General features: G+C 34.9%; 1 long non-coding RNA gene across 1 annotated transcript in view; it reads right to left on the bottom strand.

The window, feature by feature from the left end:
• Positions 1-757: 757 nt before the first annotated feature.
• Positions 758-17,874, bottom strand: part of LOC144377251 (uncharacterized) — an 83,840-nt gene continuing 66,723 nt past the window's right edge. The window contains exons 2-4 of the long non-coding RNA XR_013438060.1: positions 13,073-13,147; positions 9,263-9,438; positions 758-3,232 (exon numbers count right to left, since the gene is read on the bottom strand). This is a non-coding gene — a long non-coding RNA (uncharacterized LOC144377251). The remainder of the gene's footprint in view (positions 3,233-9,262; positions 9,439-13,072; positions 13,148-17,874) is intronic.

Below are 17,874 nucleotides of genomic sequence, written 5' to 3'. Positions count from 1 at the left end.
TGCCACACGTGGAGAAATTTATGAGGATCCCCCTACATACATAAAATATGTTAAATAACAAAAAGACAACTGAGTTCATACAGTGAGTTCATCCCTCAAAAAGGTGACTAGCAAAGCTTCTCCATAAATAAATTACTGCAGTTGTCATACCATGAAATATTCTTAGGCTTCAGGTCTATAACTCTCTGATGCTTTCACCTGGACCATCTCCATTCAAAGGGCAAGCATCTTAAAATATTGAAGAGCAAGGCTAACTGGGCTGCAGAGAAAATCCCATTTGGGATGCAAATATATTCACCCCATGGTTACAAAGATTTATAAATATGTTTTCCCATGTCTTAAGGTCACTTGGCTATTATATTCCAGAGTATCCTGTAATCCAATAAATACTCTATCTATGTATTTACTGTTTACAAGGCTGGAAAAAGAGAACTGAAGGGGGTTCGGGTAGCACATGAACCACTGTAGAATACTGATGCTGAGACAAATTGCTATGGAGACAGTTTTCCACAATATGGGAGAGAAAGTTCAGTCCTAGTGGATGGATAGCAGGGCTTCTGAAAGCAAGGGGAAAATCTCTTTGAAGACACGCATATGCAGTTTTCAAAACTACATCTTTCTCCTTCCTCCTTAAGTCTATATTTTTGAAACTGTTTACCTGATTGTATCAACCATAATAGTTGAAACTCAGCTAACAAGTACCCTCTTAAGATGCAAAGCCCAATGAAGAATTAAACACTCATCAATCAGATATCAGTGAGTTTTTCTTCACTTTTTATTTATGTATTATAGTTACACATAATATTGGGGTTCCTTTTGATGTAATTACACAAACACGGAAATTTTTTAATACTTATTTTTTAGTTGTAGTTGGACACAATATCTTTGTTTTATTTATTTATTTTATGTGGTGCTGAGGATCGAACCCAGGGCCTCACACATGCTAGGCGAGCACTCTACCACTGAGCCACAACCCCAGCCCCACAAACATGGAATTTTAATGTGCTCCAATTCAGTTCCAAATACTTCCCCTTTCCCTCCCCTCCTCTATTCCCCTATTCCTTTTCCTCTGTTCTACATAGTTGGTTTTCTATTTACTTTTAGTTTTTTTTTAATTAATGCAATATAAATATACATAAAGGTGAAATTCACTGTGGTATATTTGTATATGTACATAGGATAGTCCTCGGTACACTGATGAGAAGGTTTTTAATTAACCACTTCATCTCAACTAAAAAAAGCACAGGTGAGATACAACATTTGAATTGGAGAGAAAGTGATTGTTAACAAGGAGAGGTGCAAACAGTGCTCGTTGCAGCACAGCTTGTAATAGTGAAAAATCAACAGCTCTTTAAATACCCTCCAGGGGAATATGATAAATTATGATGAATATTTCTGAAAGAATATTACATATCAGTAAGCATTAATGATTGGATTAATATGTCTTAAAAATACTGTTGAGATGTGTTTTCAAATAGATGCCTCGATTTTTGCATCTACAAAATGGAGATGATCATAACACTTCTTTCTCAAGGTTATTTTCAAGAATCAAGCTTGGTACCTACTAAGTGATCAGTAAATATTAGTTATGTAATAATAACATCAGCTATTACTCATTATTTATGGACACATATGTAGAAAAATAATATTGTGATATATAATAACATCAAATAACATATCAGATATTATTATATAATGTAAGTACCATCATGGCTAACCTTGTGTCACTTAAGATTTTTGCTCCACTTGCAGTGTTGTGTTACTTATCATTTTCAATTCCTGATCTCATACATACAGCAGCAGAAATGCAGGCTACTGTCAGGGGAGAAGAAATGTCTCCGAAAAAGGATCCAAAGAGTTCCTAGAGAGAACTCAGGACCAGCAGAGTTCTTGACATACAGACCAAAAAGAATTTCAGCAGGTGCCAGTCAAAGCCATATACAGAGGTTTGCTTCAAGGGGAATGTGGGCAGTTAGAGAGAGAGACAGAGACAGAGACATACAGAGGGAGACAGAGAGACACCAACCTTTGCTGGTAAGGCAAGGAATACATATTCAGGAAGAATGCAGGCATTCTCCAGAGGGAGAAACAGCAACCTTTGGTATGGGGGTGTTCACATGTGGAGTGACTATTGCTAGAGGCTGAAGTAGAGGTGGTGCAGAGTTATACAATTTTGGGGGGCAGAGTTATGCAAACATGGGGCAGAGTTATACAATTTTGAGCCAATTTTTACTGAGCTTAAGCATCACCATCATGTTACTCTTGCAGACAAGGGCTGTGACCCAAACCATGAGCTGGGTCATTCAGGTGTTGCAACTGTTCAGGGCTGCTTTCTGTGTTTCAGTGGTTTTTGTATGCTTCTTGCATCTCATTAGTTCATGGGTGCTTCCTTTGCAACTCAGTACCTCTTCCTTTAAGCCCCAGTCCCTATCTCACTACCACTCCTCTTGGTCACATGTAACACAGGGACTGTGGTCCAGTTTTGACAAGGATGCCTAGAAATTTACTGACTCACATAGTTCAAACATCCAGAGAATCAATTTTACATTAATCCAAAGAATCTACGTATCTGTGATATTTTATATTTTCCAGTTTTCTTGCCAATACCCTGAATTCATGTATTTCCAATCCCTATTGAAGTGCAAATCTTCTCAACCAGAAACATCCGGGACCAAAATTAATTGGGATACACAATTCCAAGTACTGTCTATCTCCAAATGGTTTGATTGCATACCCAATTAGAATAAGGTCTAATCCCAAATATCTATGCTTTTTAATTTGTGTTGTATACATATTGCATCCTATCTGTCTGTGCTATGCATAGCCTGATTAGCCAAACTTCATACACATTGCTTCTTCTTAATAGGGGTGGATGTAAAAACCTCATTTCAAGGGCTGGAGTTGTAGCTCAACGGTAGAGCACTTGCCTTGCAAGTGTGAGGCATTGAGTTCAATCCTAGCACCACATAGGATGACACACTGGTTCCCCAGGCATCGCCTTGGTCCAGAGTGTGAGGCATTGTGTGATATTTATGGTGTGTTTGAATCTGATCTGTTTATCAATGTCATCCTCCTCAAACTAGACCTGGTTATATCAACTCATGATTTCCACACAAGCAATGGTAGAATGATGGATGAAGCTTCAGAAAAGAACACACTCACGATCTCCACCGTCAATTTTCAGGGAGGGAAGCCAGTTCTGAAAGGCTGCAGCAACCACATCCTGGATTTGCTGGAAAGTAATGTTTCATTCATTAGTGTTGCCTTGAATCATCTTGCTGACTTGAAAAATAAATTTATAAACAACCAACCAGCACTTAAAAATTCTTATTCTTTAAATCCTTGCCCAAAATACTTCACCTACATTTTTGAGAAGTAAATTCCCGACTTTGCATAATATATTCATATTTTCCACCACTTCCCCACCCTTTCTGGTTTCAAAGAATGAGTAAAATATAGCTCAGTGTTCCACTTCTACCTGGAGAAATTTATGATTACCCATAAAGAATATCTGTGGCTTGTATTCCCCCATTTAAATACTATTTTCCACATCTACAAAACTCAACTATGGTAAAGATTTATCTGTAAGTTTGTGAGAAAGCCAGGCAATATTTTTCTAGGTAAAAGGAAATTATATAGATTATTAAGGAAGTGGTAATTTGTGTGTGTATAGTTGCTCATCAGTACACAATTAAAATAGGCTTCAATACCTTGGAGATACGAGAATTCAGAATTGAGTTATCTCCTTTGAAAGCAAGTTAAGCTATAAACTACTAGAACTAAGAGGTAGAATTGCTCTCTTATTAAACCAGAAAATGGACAAGAAATGAATCAGAGTAGAAAAACACCAACTCATCCCAGATAAAATGATCCTCAGACAAAAACAATATTGCTTATATCAACATAATAAAAACGAATGTATTTATATTGAATGGACTTTGGCTAACGCAGAATTTTAAATCTATGAAATCACATAAGTATATTTCTGATTCCAACCTCCATTGTTCAGGATGGATAGAACAAGGAATATTTTAGCAAAATATTACTATGGGAAGTGAACATTTCTGTTGCAGGAAAAACACAGTCAAAACTGCAAAGCTTGATACCCCAAAGATCTTACTCAAAAACCCACTCTGACCCTTGAATTTCTTTATGGTTTTACTGAGTATGATTTTCATATCATAATAATCACTCATTATAAGTGTAAAGTTGAATGAATTTTAGTAAATTTATGCAGTTTTAGGCCATTTCTATCACCCAAAATATTTTATTAAACCCATTTTCAATCAATTCCCTAGATAAACTCTTAGTCCTAGGAAACCACAAATTCACTTTCATTTATATGAATTTGCCTATTTTTAAAATTTTCATATGAACACAGTCTTTGTGTTGTTCTTTCACTTTAGCATAATGTATCTGAAGTCTAACCATGTTTTTATAGGTATCAGTAGGCCAATTTTGAAACAATTCTTGAGTAACATTCCATTTTATGGATGTATATTTTATCCATTCCCTGGATTCGGGACATGTAGATTGCATGAGTGAGCTGCCTGAACAGTTTGGTTTTGGTTTTTCTGTGCTGGAAATTGAACCAGGGGTGCTTTACCACTGAGCTATACTCCAGCCCTTTTGATACTTTTATTCTGAGGCAGGGTCTCACTCAGGATGTTGCTAAGTTACTGATGCTAGACTTGAACTTGTGATCCTCTTGCCTTAGCCTCTCAAGTCACTGGAATTACAGGTGTGTGCCCCCATACCAAGCTCATGAACTGTTCTGAACAAATATCTGTGTGGGTATAACTGCTTTCTGAAGTGACTGTATAATTTTACATATCCACCAATGATGTATGAGAATTTCAGTCTTTTGTTTTTATTTGGCCTGTTTAGATATTCATAACAGTAGAGGGTATTTTGACATATTATACATGCATGAAGTATAACTCATGCTAATTAAGATACCATTCTTGTGGTTGTATACGCATGTATTCGTATATGAACATAGGAAAGCTATGTCGATTCATTCCACTGTCTTTTCTATTTCCATCTCTCCTCCCTTCCCTCTCTCTCTCCTCCCTTCCCTTTGTCTATTCCAATGAACTTCTGTTCTTCCTTCCTCCTCCTCTTACTTTGTGTCAACATCCAAAAATCAGAGAGAAAATTTGGTCTTTGGGTTTTTGGGGACTGGCTTATTTCACTTAGCACAATAATATCCAGTTCCATTCATTTACCATCAAATGCCATAAATTCATTCTTCTTTATGACAGAGTAATATTCCATTGTATGTGTGTATGTGTGTGTGTGTGTGTGTGTGTGTGTGTGTATATATATATATATATATATCACATTTTATTCATCCATTCATCTGTTGAAGGACACCTAGGTTGGTTCTATTACTTAGCTATTGTGATTTGAGCTGCTATAAATATTGATGTGGCTGCATCACTATGCTAATTTTAAGTCCTTTAGGTATATGCCAAGGATCAAATGGTGGTTCCATTCCAAGTTTTCTGAGGAATCTCCATACTGCTTTCCAGAGTGGTTGCACCCATTTGCAGTCCCACCAGAAATGTATAAGTGTACTTTTTTCCCCACATCCTCAACAAAATTTATTGTTACTTGTGTTCTTGATAATTGCCACTCTGACTGGAGTGACATGAAATCTCAAGTGCAGTTTTAATTTACATTTTCTAATTGCTATATTGAATATTTTTTCATACATTTGTTGACCAATCATATTTCTTCTTCTGTGAAGTGCCTGTTCAGTTCCTTTGCCCATTTATTGACTGAGTTATTTGGGGTTTTGGTGTTCAGTTCTTTGGTTCTTTGTATATCCTGGAAATTAACGCTCCATCTGTGGTGCAGGTGGCAAAAATTTTCTCCCATTCTATAGTCTCGCTCATCACAATAATCTCAAAAAAGTAAAATATAATACTTGAAAGTCAATCTTACAAGAGAGGTGAAAGACTTCTACAACAAAAGCTGCAGAACACCTAAGAAAGAAATTGAAGAAGCCATTAGAAGACAGAAAGATCTCCCATGTTCTTGGATAGGTAGAATTAACGGCCACACTACCATAAGTGTTATACATATTTGATGCAATTCCTATTAAAATCCCAATGACATTCTCCATAGAAATAGAAAAAGCAGTCATGAAATTCATTTGGAAAAATAAGAGGCCCAAAATAGCCAAAGCAATCCTTAGCAAAAACAGTAAAGCAGGAAGCATCTCAATACCAGATACTAAATTATACTACAGAGCTATAGAAACAAAAACAGCATGGTATTGGCACTAAAATAGATATAAAGACCAATGGAACAGAATAGAAGACACAGACATAAACCTACATATGTATAGTTATCTAATACTTGACAAAGGCACCATAAACATACATTGGAAAAATGATAGCTTCTTCAACAAATGGTTCAGTGAAAACTGGAAATCCTTATTTAGTAGAATGAAATTGAACCCCTATCTCTCACCCTGCACAGAACTCAAAGTGGATTTAGGAAGTAGGCATTAGACCAAAGTTTTTTTCAAATCTTGACCACACTTGGACTTGTAAGACTTTTGGATTATAGCCATTCTCCTGGGTGTGTGGAGGTAGCTTATTGAGGTTTTAATTTGTGTTTTCCACAATGAATATGGCATTCAGGATCTTTTAATGGGCCTATTAGCATTTTTTAGATCTCTTTGTGAAATCTTTTTTCAAATATGTTGCTCAGTTTTATTCCGATCTTTGTCTTCTTATTATTGACAAGTATTCTTTGTATATTCAGAAGAAAAGTCCATTAGTACATATGTTTTGTAATATGTTCTCCCATTCTGGTGTTGGCCTTTTCATTTTCTTTCTTTAAAGAGAAAAAAAAGTGTTTTAAATTTGATAAAGTCAAATTTATTAATTAGTGCTTTTACTGACCTAAGAAATTATTGTTTAACCCAATGTCATGAGATTTTCACTTACATTGTTTTCTAGAAAGTTTATATTTTTAACTACTAAACTTAGGTCTACAATCCATTTTTCTTATCTTTTAGGTTGATGGTATGAGATAAGGGACGAGAATTATTATTTTTTTTATGAATCTATTCAATTTTCCCAGTTGAAAAGCTAATCTTTTCCTTGTTTAAACATCCTTGGCATCTTTGTTGAAAATCAATTAAGCATTGGTGTAATGTTTCTCCTTTAGTGTAATTCAAATCATGGATCCTTTCGGGATGCCTTTACCTAAGGAATTGCACTGCTAAGGCTAGTGTGCACATCCACGCCTAGTTCTCACTTTAGATAAATTAACTGGAATCCCCATTCATGGGTAAGTTTAGCCTGGGTTTCTGAGCCCAGCAAGCTGAAGACCTAACAGGGATGAATATTTCGAGATAATCATAATCTTGAAATATTCATAAATATAATGAGGACATTTGGTAGCCAGCCATCTTCTCCTGATATCATGTTTCAGAAACTTCTAATCTTTAAATGCCCCGTAAGTATTTATTGATAAAAGTGTGGAAGGCGTTATGAAGAATTCAAAGAAATGTAAAATGAGTCAGTATTTGACTGAGAATGCCTTTATGACCAACCAGGTTGTTTACATCCAGGATCCATTGAGATTAGTGGTGTGTGTACTGTGCCCATTGTAAATCATTTGAAAATCACCAGTTCTCTTGTCTTCCATGAGCTTATATTCTACTTGGAGAGATAAGACCCTTACATAGTTAAACTATTCAAGGCAGTTAAGTTATATGCTTGGATTCAAAAGGTTGAGAAAGTAAAGGTCACAGACAGCTTCAGGTAATGTTAGCAGAAAAGAGGAGAAAAATGTTTTTAAGATCAATAAGAGCAGTTTTTTTAAAAAAGAATATTATATAAAATGTAGGCTTTGCAAACTTACAACTTATCAGTGCTCCAACTATTATCCGTAAATATCTAAATAATGGTATCTGTTTAAAAAAAACTTTTAAAATAAAACTGATTGCTGCCACTTTTTGACTGCCTACCAGGGGTCAGGCTATGAATAATATTGTCTAATTATCTTAGCCTATGAATTATATTACCTTATTCTTACAATTGACTTAATAAATAGAAGATATTATTGTAGCCATAGGCCTAACTTCAACAGCTTTTAAAATAAAAAATAAGGCTACAAAGGGAAAATAATATTGTAATTTAAATATTCTAATTTCCATACATATAATGAAAAGTTTGTTCTTCTCCAAATTTTCCTATCCTAAGGGTTTACTAGGAGCAAGGGAAAGCATACGTAGAGAATGAATCAGTCCTCCTCATTGCCTCTCGCCCCCTGCCTTCAGCCAAAAGAAGGCAATGATCCAGTCATAGGCAATAGGTGCGGTTACCATGATGGCTGACCTTTAGCAGCCAACACAGGGCCTTGATTTCTCTCCATAATGTTCTGCCACTGTCACTGATAAAGCTACTATATTTTTGAATCTCCAGTGATCATCAGGATTAAAAAAAAAAAAAGAGTGATGTTCCTCTGTTCCTCTGCCTGTTGTCACACTGGGTCCTGGAACCCACTGCATATACAGTTTCTGTTAAGCAGAGGGGCATTTTCCTAAGAGTGACCTTGCTTCCATGGTCATGAGGAATTGTTTACCTTCTGCATCAAGACTGAGACCTTTCCCAAGACCTTCACTGAAGCCACTGAAGGTTGAAGAACTTCATAGCTCTCCTGTGCCAAAGGCAACCGCATATCTTATTCTGGGGTGAATTACTGAAGTAAGCAATATTTGCCTTAGGGGAAAAAAATCTAAATTTTCCTATCCTTATTCAAGAAATAAGAGAATAGAGGCTAAGAGAATTTAAGTGAATTGCTGATGATCACACAACAAACATGAAATTCAAACTTAGCATTTTCAAATTTCCAAGCTAATATTTTTTCACTCTGCTTGACTGTTTATAAAATCCCTAATAATGAAGAAAAGTCAGTTCTGGGTAAGTTGGACCTAATAAGAACCTAAATAGTTCCCCTCACCCTCCAGACACACCTATTCCAATAAGATTTAAAAGGTGCCTGCAGCAACTTGCAAGGCTTCTTATTCTCTTATGGGTTGTAGTCTGAAAGAATCTTTGTGCAAACCAGAATGTGTGCTGTTAGTAAACAACCCAAAGCTATTTATTAATTGAAGGTAAATAAAAATGCAGTTGGGTTTCATTCTACAAATAAGCTCATAGAATCTAACACACAAAGACAGCATTTCAGGCTAGGGAAAAAAAAAAAAAAAACAGAGAGTGAAACATTCCAATGTTACCTTTCTGCAGTGGAAAGCTCTTGTTAGTATGACAGGCACGGGGCTCATGGTTGTGTTTCTATCATTGACAGGCTGTGAGTCTCCTCAGTGGGTCACTGATTCCCTGCAGACTCCTGCAACCTAGTCTGCCCACCTTGAAATTGCTGCAAGGGAGGGTGGTATGAGAACGAAATGGTCTAAAAGAAACATAAGAGAAATAATTTAATGCAAAATATTTGTACATGAAGAAGCTTTCTTTGGCCTGGCACAGTGACACAGACCTGTAATCCCAATGGCTTGGGAGACTGAGACAGAAGAATCTGAGAGTTCAAAGACGGCCTCAGCAATGGAGAGATGCTAAGCAACTCAGTGAGACCCTGACTCTAAAATACAAAACAGGTCTGGGGATGTGGCTCTATTACTCCAGAGTTCACTCCCCGGTACCAAAAAAAAAAAAAAAAAAAAAAAGCTTTCTTTGATGACTCAATAATATAAATAACATCTGATAAGGTTCAACAAGTCAATAAAATAATTCAAAATTATTTGTAGTCTGCAATGATTTACTAAACATTAGGACTTGAACAACTTACTCATAGCAGAGCTAGAAGATCAAGGGATTGATCGAAACTTTGGTGCTGATTGAATTGGTTTTCCACACATGGCTTCTGATAAAGTGGTGATGTGCCCTTAGTTCTGCTTTTCCAAAGCAGACAGAGCCTTCCAGTGTATTTCTCACTCCAAATAAATGAGTGTACAAACATATAAATATTATGCATTTTAAGGGACAATATATTAGAAAGAATAGTTAATCATATACTGTAATAATAAATAACTAAAATCTCAGTGACTTGAAAAATAGAGGTTTATTTCTTACTTGGTTGGCTGTTCTCTAACTTGGAATCACACCATCTGAAATACATGATGATATCTGCAAGATCTCTATGGTACAAAAATAAAGATGGAAGATATGCTCAGGCCTTCCTTCTCTCAAAATGGTACCCATTATTTTTGTTTTCAGTCTCTTGGACAAACCAGTGGTATGGATCAACCCAGCTAATAAATGTGGGGAACTTACTCCATGCCTCAGACACCATGGTATTTACCTGCTGGATTACCCAGGTCTGAGTGTAGTATCATCCTTTATAGAGTAGTTCTAAGAAATAAACAAAATAACTTACAGTATGAGCTAGCCCTGGATCTGGCACATACTTAGTATTCAATAATTACTAGATCCTTTCTACTATTCTCAGTCCCAAAGGTGAACTTTGCCAACCTGTACAATCAACAGCAGAAGCAAATGCATTCCTGGGTGTGATAGTGAAAGCACCTTCACACCTTGTTCAGCACAATACAAAAAGCAAATCAAAAAAATGATGGTGGTGTTCCTGTGACAATTTGCAGCCCATCTATCAGACCTTCAGTATCACAATTGTAGATCCCTCTATGGTTCCCCAAGTTTTAAGGGAAAAATTGAAATCCCTAAATGTAACACCCAAGGCCCATTTAAATCTTTTCCTCCAGCCTCCCTCCCTAACTATAACAATTGCTGCATTCATCCTCATTCTTCAACTGAATACTAAGGCTCTGGGATAACATACACATTCCTGTATTACAAATCACCGCTCCACTGCCTGGTCCAAGGGTCTGTCTCCCCCCCTCAATTAGAAACTCAGAAGTCAGAATCTTTGTCATATTTGATGCAAGATCTTCGGAGTCTGACAAGGTGCTTGACTTATTGTAAAGTTAAATAAAAGTTGATTTTTTTTTTAATCAATGAATGCCAATCTCACCCTTGTTTTTTTGTTCAGTATTTCCAACCATACTCACTCTAGATGTTCCAGCAAATTACTAATCCAATTGTACTAATCCTGTTAATCATCAACTTCAGATGCTTTTGGACACTTTTAACTCCAGATGGGAAAGTCCCCAAGCTCTATTCAACAAGGGATGGAAATGCACTATTTGGAGACAGCAAGGTCTGGAGCCAAACCCTAGATTTGCCACTTAGTATTTGTGTGAACTCAAGCACACTCTCTTAACCTTAACTATTCTGTTACTTCAGAAGGAAATTAGGACCATTACTTCCATGCCATAGGGATATTGTGAACACTGAAAATAATCCTAAATTTTGACCTGCCTGCATATTTCTTCAGATGGAAAAAAAAATTGGCTTGCCTGCATAGTTCTTCAAATGGACATCTCTTTAGGCAGGGAAGATATTTATTTTTTGAAGAAAAGTTCTTTAAAAGCTTCTTGGAATAAAAGATAAGGCTCTGAAAGAAGTCTGAATGTATAGAGAGCCATGCTGTCAGATTCTGAATGTTTAGAGAGCCATACTATCAGAGGGAAAACAAATTGTTTCTTAAGAAAAGAATAAGAAATGAGAGGAAGAACAAAATCAGGAAATTATAGATGACCTCTCTTTGACCCCTGAAATTTTAATTAAGTCCAAAACCATGGGGAATACACTTTAAAGCACCTAGTAGTATATTCTGTCACATAATAATTAGTCTATAAATTATAAATGCAGTTATTATTTAAAGTGTTGTTGTTATTACTAATCTAAACTTAGTTAGCAGATAATTCCACAGATTTATATTTTCAGTAAGGTGAAAGGGAGAAGATAGTGGAGGGAAAAGAGTTAACAGTTTTCCTTCTACTTGAATTGCATATTTGTCTTTGTTTTTCTGTTTGCTTGGTTGTTTGTCTTTGCTCTTCACTCTAGGGTGTATTTTCACTACTATACATTTTTCTTTGCTCATAGCTGACTGTGTTCATTTTTTTCTTCAATTCTATCAAAGTCCAATTTATGTGCAAGTCATAGTATTCATTTAAAATATGCAATTCGATGAGTTTTGACATGCATGCACTCATAAAACCATATCAATATATGAAACATTTTCCATTAGCCTCAAAAGTTTTCTTGTTTCATGTCCCAGGCAAGCACAAATCTGACTTTTATCAGCAGTCTAAAATTTTCTAGAATTTTTTTATGAATAGAACCAAATGGTATGATGGACATTTGGGTTATTTTTTGGTCATGTGAATAATGCTGCTATGAACATCCACGCACTGATTACTAAATGCTTTCATTTCTCTTGGGTATAAATCTGGGAGTAGAATGACTAAGTGATAAGAAAACATATTTAACCTTTAAGAACTTTCCAAACAGCTTTCTTAAGTGGTTAAAGTATTTTGTATTCCCACCAACAGTGTTGAAGAGCTCCAGTTGCTTTACATTCTTGTCAACATTTGGTTTTGTCAGTCCTTTAATTATTAGCAGTTTTAATGGGTAAATAGAGGTATCTCATAACTTTAATTTGCGTTTTCCTGATGTCTAATGGTGTTGAGAATCTTAATTTTTTCTTCCACTGACTTTTAAGTTCCTTATGTATTCCACTTGAGGTCTCTTCCACTATATCTCACCCTTTGAATAGTGGGAATATCCTTTTCTCATTACATTTACTGGTTGGGACAGGTATGTGGGATTTGTTTTAAAATTTATTCTGCTTTTTCACCTTTGATACTTGAATATGTCAATCCTTAACTTTTAGGGATGATTTCTTATAAAGATGCATTATTTAATCCTCTTAAAACTTTACCCACTAAATCATTTGGATTATTTGGGTAAAATTTTTATCAATTATTTTTCGTACAAATTCAAGGTATTGAAGTAGAACATGAAATCTACAATTAACTTGGGAAATCCAAAACTAATCACAGTCACTTAACCAAGCCAATAATAATGACCATCTGCCTAATTTTTATGAACTTGCTATAAAAATTAGAAGTTTGGGGCTGGGGATGTGGCTCAAGCGGTAGCGCGCTCACCTGGCATGCGTGCGGCCCGGGTTCAATCCTCAGCACCACGTACAAAAAAACAAAGATGTTGTGTCCGCTGAAAAACTAAAAATAAATAAATAAATATTTAAAAATTCTCTCTCTCTCTCTCTCTCTCTCTCTACTCTTTAAAAAAAATTAGAGGTTAAAAGAACTGAACAGGCAAACAAATATGCCACAGTTAAGTTATGAAAGGCAAGTTATACTACTTAGCAAGTTAGATCATTAAAATAAAATGAATATTTAATATGTTTGTCTTCAGGTGCATTAAATTTAAATATATCTATTTCCATGAATTTATAATTGAAATACTTGTAATCACACCTAATTGAAACACACCTTCACTTATCCATTATTGACAAAATATGCAGAGTTATTGGTGGTATTCCCTGGAAAACTCTGCTCAGTTGACCTGAAGGATTGAGGTGTCTATTCATACACCATGAATATTGATTTCTATGTTGTATGATGAAGAGATATTCTTTTTCCTGATGTTTTAAAATGTTTGATCATGAAAAGAAAGGTTGGAAGAGCTACCTTAGATATTTATAAGCACATATACAAGTATCTCAGTTTATTGAATGTATGTGCTTTAATGTATGAATATATACATAATTTTTTAAATGTTATTTCTATCTACAAAATATATATCTTTATAAAAATGACTTTCATTTCTTTCTCTTGAAAGAATAAAATTATTTGGGGGAATATATTATTAAAGACACAACTTAGGACAAAGTAAAATGCATCCATCCTCATCACAGAGAATGTCAAGTTCACCTTGACCTTACAAGTTCTGCTCTGGCAGGAAAATGGAATGTTGTTCAGGACCACCAGAGTTGGAAGAATCCTATTCCACAGTAAGATTTCTCTGTGAAAAATGTTACCACCATTGTCATCTAATCCTATTCAATTTTCCTTTAACGTCGAGTTCCTACATGTTCTATGAGCACTGAAAGATTGTGGTGATAAAGAGCAAACATTCCATTTTAGGAATATATCCTGGAAAGAAATTCTTTAAGTCTCACCATTAAAAACAGAGAAATGCTAATAGCATCTGTTTTTAATAATGTACTCTAAAGTAAGCAGACTACAAATTGTCTATTTTGGTTATATATACTAGGAAAGAATCCATATAGCTATTTATGGAATTTGGATTAAATTGGCCATTACTTTTAGAAATTGATGGGAAAATTGATGTGCAGAAAGGTTATATGATTTGTTAACATACAATCAGCAATAATGCCAGAAATAAAAGCCACAGTCTTCTGATTCAATATTAGCTAAATGGATATGCTAGCATAGACTAGAAAACAAGCTGTTTGAATAATTAATTAGTGACCCTTGCTTACCTATGTCAGTATTGTTGCCACCTTCAGAGTTTACTCAAGAAATATTCAATATAGGGGTTTATAAACATTAATCGGCTATTAGCCTTTCCTCAGAAACTTCATAGTATTACGGAAGAACACTGTGAGTGTGTTTCTGCATGAGTACAATAAATAATAAAAACATAAATCATGAGAAATATGAACAGACAGAGCAGTATGGAAATTTGGGTTGGTATTGAGGACATGCCATTTTACTTCCTTATGGTGCCTAGATCAACACAGGTGCTTAAATATATTTAAGAGTTATACAACTGCATGTTTAACTTATGTGAAAACTATACATGCGGATACCACAAGAGACTAAATAATACCTCTTCACAAGAGACATCATGTGTTTTTTTTTCTAGCAAAACAGAGTTTTTAGTTATACATAGTAGGTACCCAAGAAAGATAAATAAATGAATAAATGAATAAAGATTTCCAATATTTCCAATGGTCTCTTCACCTTGAACAACAACCATCAGGTATACTGGGCTTTGGACATCTAAAATAAGTATAAGAACTAATATTCCTTACAAACACAACTAATAGTTTCTACCAAACACGATAACAGTTTGTATATTAGGATCACTAAAATGTCATAAACACAGAGGGTCTCTTTTATCTGATTACACCAGAGACCTGGGGATTAGTCTTATAAATCCACTGACATTACAAAGGCAATACATGTGGTATTCACAGATGAATTTTTTATTTCCTTTTCCCACAAAACAGGCAAAATACTGATAAAGGATAGATTTTAATAATTTATTCATGACTCTCCAAAGAAACAGTTTGCATTACATAGGAATATTTGTTAATACAAATGACAGAATCAGGTTGAATATCACAAAGGAGAAACAAAATATATTGCAAAGACTAAGAGACAACTCAAGTTGACAATTTGTCAGTATTAACAAGAGTTAGGCTTCTCTTTTCAAATGAAGCCAATTTGGGAAATAAGATCCTAGAGCAATATGTCTCCAGTACAATCACTGAGGCAATTCAGATTCAGATGGAGGAATGGAGGATTTGCGCATTCTAACTCCAAAATTCAACAGCCTTTTCCGTTGTTTCACAGGTTCACCTGGCAAAAAAATAGTTTCCATGAGCCTCAGATACTCCTGGTATTCTGCATGCCCTCTAATGATTCACCATCTGTGAATCTCAGAGGGTTGGTTTTGGCTGGGCTTTGAAGCCTAGAATATTAGTGTGAGTAATGCTACAGCAAGCAACTGTGGACCTGAGAACAATTGAGCTCAGTGGTGTGAAATGTAAAGGATCAAGAAAGCAGCCATGCTCAGCTGGGTGAAGTGAAGCAAAAGCACAAATAGCACGGCATCTGGATAACAACCCTGAGGAAATGAAGAGTGACCTTGGTGGTTCCAGACTGCATCCAAACAGGTTCACCTCCCATGACTGCAAGCTCTGCTATGCCACAGATGAAGGCTCAAATTAAATCACTCACTGAAATAAGACATCAGACGTCTCAGCACTTAATTGCATTTTCCCATCAAGGAAAAAAAAAAAAGTACAACAAGCATACAGGTAAAAAAATAAAACAATAATCAACATATCAATTATTTTATTCCTTGATCTAAAAAAAATCAAGATCTACCCAAACTTAGCATGAGTCCATTGCCTGGAGTGCAAAAAATTGATTATTAGAAGATTCACAATATTATCTAATAAACCCATCAAGATACAATGGATAACGCCAATATTTCTCCTTTAAGTGTTAAATTAATACAAGTCCCAAATATCAAAGCGTACAGAAAATAATAAAACTTTCCTAATTTTTCTGAAGTGAATGTGTTTGTTATATTGCAAACTCGCTCCCAAAAAGAAACTTTTTCTTATCACCCAAAGACTCAGAAAAGTGTATATATTTTTTTTTTTGTTTAAAAAGTGATACCAAAAATATTGGGCCTGACATTTAAGGAGGCAATAAGTCAGGATTTGAATATGTTGCTGGTCTAATGAAAACATCAAAAGTGATATAAGAAAATATCATGTTTTGCCTGAGAGAACAATAAAGTGAAGTTGTAATGGGTTGCCAAAGCTTAATCAATAAAATCACACTTCAAAGTTTTCAGAGTATTTTCTTTAATGAGAACTGGGAGATCACTAACCTCTGTTGGTTTCTCTGAATTACATCATCCAGTCCTCTCAGACACTATGTGTTGGCCACTTTTAACTCCCTGAACACAAGCCCAGTAATTTAAGCATTTGTAGATAAGTTGGCCAATAAAGGCGTCAAAAACCAGTCTCATATCCATGTTCCTTTTACATCTTTTAAAATACCAGTTTGATGGTTCAGTGTGTTGGAAAAGAGGTTGCATGATATTCTTAAATGTTTAATTAGACTATTCCATTAAGAGCAATAAAAGGAAACACATGGTCGTCTCTTGCTCTATTTTATGGAAAATGTTAGCTGCTCATCCTGAATAAAATCATGACTCCAATTTTAATGTTTCTAGTTTTGCTAACTAAATATGAATTTTCACTTATAAAAATGTCCCTATCAGAAAACACGCCAATCCTTTTAATTTAAAAATGATATGAAGTGATACTACCACAAGAAGCAGCATTTTAAAATAAGGGTAAATGAAAACTGACAGCAAAATTTGATTTTCCTTTCTCCAGCAATTATATTTCTGAAATAGCTATTCTGTGAAGCTTACTTAATCTGTTGGCTTCAACATTAACCTTTCCATGTTATAATCAAATTAACTGGTATGAAACAAATACAGGTAGCTCCTGCTTAAGAAGCAAAGCTTAAAAGAACAAGTAGCAGAGGATATGTAATATTCCAGAATAATAGGAAATTCAGTTTTATTTTCTCGCTCCTATCCCTATATTCCATCTAACCCATCAACTCTAAATCTACACTGAAGAACTATATAGCTGATTAAAATATTATGAAAGAAACCATGCAGCTAGTAATCTGGAGCAGTTATCTCTACCCACTCAGGACAAAGTAAGATTTTTTTCTAGGAAAATAACAGTATTAATTAGTAAATCTATCAATGGAATTACTGCACTAATACATATTAAAGGAACAAAAATCAATGTCATTTGAATAGTGGCCCAAATGTTTTCTATAACATTCAATGCCATTTATATAAGTGAAAAAGAAGCCCTGGAAAATTAGTCAAGATAAATAAATAAATAAAAGAGTGACTTAATTGTATATAAATCATATCCACAATAAACTTACAGTAAAGATCCTTCTTAAATTTAGACATATTTTTAAACACTTCTCATTAAATTCAAAACAAAGCCAAAATGATGCAGGAATGATTATTTTTATATCACCTATTGTATTTATTTCCCCCAAAATGCAATAAGGTAAAATTATATTATGTAAGGTATAAATAAAATTATATGATAAAATTAAATTATACAATTTTTAATAACCAT

This window comes from Ictidomys tridecemlineatus, chromosome 4, assembly GCF_052094955.1.
Source record: "Ictidomys tridecemlineatus isolate mIctTri1 chromosome 4, mIctTri1.hap1, whole genome shotgun sequence".
In the NCBI taxonomy this organism is placed as follows: Eukaryota; Metazoa; Chordata; class Mammalia; order Rodentia; family Sciuridae; genus Ictidomys; species Ictidomys tridecemlineatus.
The sequence above is the reverse complement of the archived record's forward strand: the minus strand, read 5'-3'. Positions and strand labels throughout refer to the sequence as shown.